Here is a 4,021-nt window from a genome sequence, read left to right on the forward strand (position 1 = left end):
CACCAGTCAGAGTGGGGGCTTATGGAGGCCAGGTGATCAATGGAGTTTTAGCTCAGGTCCATCTCACAGTGGGTCCAGTGGGCCCCCAGACCCATCCTGTAGTTATTTCCCCAGTTCCGGAATGTATAATTGGCATAGACATACTGAGCAACTGGCAGAATCCCCACGTTGGTTCTCTAACTAGTGCAGTGAGGGCTATTATGGTGGGAAAGGCCAAGTGGAAGCCACTAGAACTGCCCCTACCAAGCAAAATAGTAAATCAAAAGCAATACCGTATTCCTGGAGGGATTGCAGAGATTACTGCCACTCTTAAGGACTTGAAAGATGCAGGGGTGGTGATTCCCACCACATCCCCATTCAACTCTCCTATTTGGCCTGTGCAGAAAACAGATGGGTCTTGGAGAATGACAGTGGATTATCATAAACTCAACCAGGTGGTAACTCCAATTGCAGCTGCTATTCCAGATGTAGTATCATTGCTTGAGCAAATCAATACATCCCCTGGTACCTGGTATGCAGCTATTGATCTGGCAAATGCTTTTTTCTCAATAGCTATTAGTAAGGACCACCAGAAACAGTTTGCTTTCAGCTGGCAAGGTCAGCAATATACTTTCACTGTCCTACCTCAGGGGTATATCAACTCTCCAGCCCTATGTCATAATCTTGTTCGCAGAGACCTTGATCGTTTCTGCCTCCCACAAGACATCACACTGGTCCATTATATTGATGATATCATGTTGATTGGACCTAGTGAACAAGAAGTAGCAACTACTCTAGATTTACTGGTAAGGCATTTGCGTGTCAGAGGATGGGAGATAAATCCAACAAAAATACAGGGGCCTTCCACCTCAGTAAAATTTCTAGGTGTCCAGTGGTGTGGGGCATGTCGAGATATCCCTTCTAAGGTGAAGGATAAATTGCTGCATCTGGCCCCTCCCACAACCAAAAAAGAGGCACAACGCCTAGTGGGTCTTTTTGGATTTTGGCGACAACATATTCCTCATTTGGGTGTGCTACTCTGGCCCATTTATCGAGTGACCAGAAAAGCTGCTAATTTTGAGTGGGGACCTGAACAAGAGGAGGCTCTGCGACAGGTCCAGGCTGCTGTGCAAGCTGCTCTGCCACTTGGGCCATATGATCCAGCAGATCCAATGGTGCTGGAAGTGTCAGTGGCAAATAGAGATGCTGTCTGGAGCCTTTGGCAGGCCCCAGTAGGAGAATCACAACGCAGACCCTTAGGATTTTGGAGCAAAGCCTTACCATCTGCTGCAGATAACTACTCTCCTTTTGAGAAACAGCTTTTGGCCTGCTACTGGGCCTTAGTAGAGACTGAACGCTTAACCATGGGCCACCAAGTTACCATGAGACCTGAGTTGCCTATCATGAGTTGGGTGTTGTCTGACCCACCAAGCCATAAAGTTGGGCGTGCACAGCAGCACTCTATTGTAAAGTGGAAATGGTATATACGAGATAGAGCCAGAGCAGGTCCTGAAGGCACAAGTAAGTTACATGAAGAAGTGGCACAGATGCCCATGGTTTCCACTCCTGCTGCCACATTACCTTCTCTTTCCCAGACCAGAGCTATGGCCTCTTGGGGAGTTCCTTACAGTGAATTGACTGAGGAAGAGAAAACTCGGGCCTGGTTTACAGATGGTTCAGCATGATATGCAGGTACCACCCGAAAGTGGACAGCTGCAGCATTACAACCCCTTTCTGGGGTGTCTTTAAAGGACAGTGGTGAGGGGAAATCCTCCCAGTGGGCAGAACTTCGAGCAGTGCACCTGGTTGTTCATTTTGCTTGGAAGGAAAACTGGCCAGAGGTGCGTTTGTATACTGACTCATGGGCTGTTGCTAATGGTTTGGCTGGATGGTCAGGGACTTGGAAAGACCATAATTGGAAAATTGGTGACAAAGAGGTCTGGGGAAGAAGTATGTGGATAGACCTTTCTGAGTGGGCTAAAAACATGAAGATATTTGTGTCCCATGTGAATGCACACCAGAGGGTGACTTCAGCAGAGGAAGATTTTAATAATCAAGTGGATAAGATGACCCGTTCTATGGATACCAGTCAGCCTGTTTCCCCAGCAACTCCTGTTATTGCCCAATGGGCTCATGAACAAAGTGGTCATGGTGGTAGGGATGGAGGTTATGCATGGGCTCAGCAGCATGGACTTCCACTCACCAAGGCTGACCTGGCTACAGCCACTGCTGAGTGCCCAATCTGCCAGCAGCAGAGACCCACACTCAGCCCCCGATATGGCACCATTCCCCGAGGTGACCAGCCAGCTACATGGTGGCAGGTTGATTACATTGGACCACTCCCTTCATGGAAGGGGCAGCGATTTGTTCTAACTGGAATAGACACATACTCTGGATATGGGTTTGCTTTCCCTGCACGCAATGCTTCTGCCAAAACTACTATCCGTGGGCTTACAGAATGCCTTATCCATCGCCATGGTATTCCACATAGCAGTGCTTCGGATCAAGGAACACACTTCACAGCAAATGAAGTGCGGGAATGGGCACATGCTCATGGAATTCTCTGGTCTTACCATGTTCCCCATCATCCAGAAGCAGCTGGATTGATAGAACGGTGGAATGGCCTTTTGAAAACTCAATTACGGTGCCAACTAGGTGGCAAAAACTTGAAAGGCTGGGGTAATGTTCTCCAGGAAGCTGTGTATGCTCTGAATCAGCGTCCACTGTATGGTGCTGTTTCTCCCATAGCCAGGATCCATGGGTCCAGGAACCAAGGGGTGGAAATGGGTGTGGTGCCACTCACTATTACTCCTAGTGATCCACTAGGAAAATTTTTGCTTCCTGTCCCTGCTACCTTGAGTTCTGCTGGTCTACAGGTTTTAGTTCCAAAACGGGGTGTGCTTTCTCCAGGAGAAACAACAGTGATACCACTGAACTGGAAGTTAAGATTGCCACCTGGCCACTTTGGGCTACTTATGCCTCTGGATCAACACACCAAGAAGGGAATTACATTATTGTCTGGGGTAATTGACCCTGACTATCAGAAGGAAGTAGGACTGCAACTACATAATGGAGGTAAAGAAGAGTTTTCTTGGAATATAGGAGATCCCCTGGGGCGTCTATTAGTACTACCATGCCCTGTGATTAAAATCAATGGAAAACTGCAACAACACAATCCAGGCAGGACCACTAATGGCTCTGAGACTTCAGGAATGAAAGTTTGGGTCACCCCACCAGGCAAAGAACCACGGCCAGCTGAAGTGCTTGCTGAGGGGAAAGGGAACATGGAATGGGTAGTGGAAGAAGGTAGTGATAAATATGAACTTCGACCACGTGATCAGTTACAGAAACGAGGACTGTAATGCTGTTTTGTTTGTGTTACGCTATTTAAGTTGTAAGATATCAAGTTTAAGAATGAATGTTGCCCAAGGATTTGCACGCTATTCTGGAGAGATTTAATGTGTTTCCAGTTGCAGGACAGTTGAGTATTGTCAGGTAAAAGAAAAAATGTGTGCTTATTTTTGTTTTCATTTGGAAATCTAAGGTATAGGTGCCAAGTTGACAAGGGGTGGACTGTCATGGTTAGGGACAGGTGTCAACTTGACCAAGTTGTGGTACCTGTTCGTCTGATTGGGTAAGCACTGGCCTGTCTGTTGCAATGAGGACATTTCATAGGATTAGGTTATGATCACGTTAGCTACATCCACAGCTGATTCCATTTGTGATCAGCCAAAGGGGAGTGTCTTCTGCAATTAGTGATGCTAAATGCAATCATGGGAAGCCTTTTAAGGAGGACTCAGAGGAGATAAGTTGCATTCCTGCTTTGGCTGGTAAGCCTCTCCTGTGGAGTTCATCCAGGCCATCCATTGGAGTCATCAGCTTCGTAGCCTGCCCTGTGGATTTTGGACTCTGCATTCCTACGGTCACGTGAGACACTTTCATAAATTTTATATTTGCAAGTGTTCCCTGTTGATTCTGTTTCTCTAGAGAACCCTAACTAATACAAGCACCATATACAGAGCTTATAATCAAGAGACAAATG

The 4,021-nt window shown here is 46.9% G+C and overlaps 1 protein-coding gene across 9 annotated transcripts in view; it reads left to right on the top strand.

The window, feature by feature from the left end:
- LOC143688250 (uncharacterized) overlaps positions 1 to 4,021 on the top strand; it is a 298,694-nt gene that overhangs the window by 123,448 nt on the left and 171,225 nt on the right. The window lies entirely within an intron of this gene.

Source organism: Tamandua tetradactyla, chromosome 6, assembly GCF_023851605.1.
Source record: "Tamandua tetradactyla isolate mTamTet1 chromosome 6, mTamTet1.pri, whole genome shotgun sequence".
NCBI lineage: Eukaryota > Metazoa > Chordata > Mammalia > Pilosa > Myrmecophagidae > Tamandua > Tamandua tetradactyla.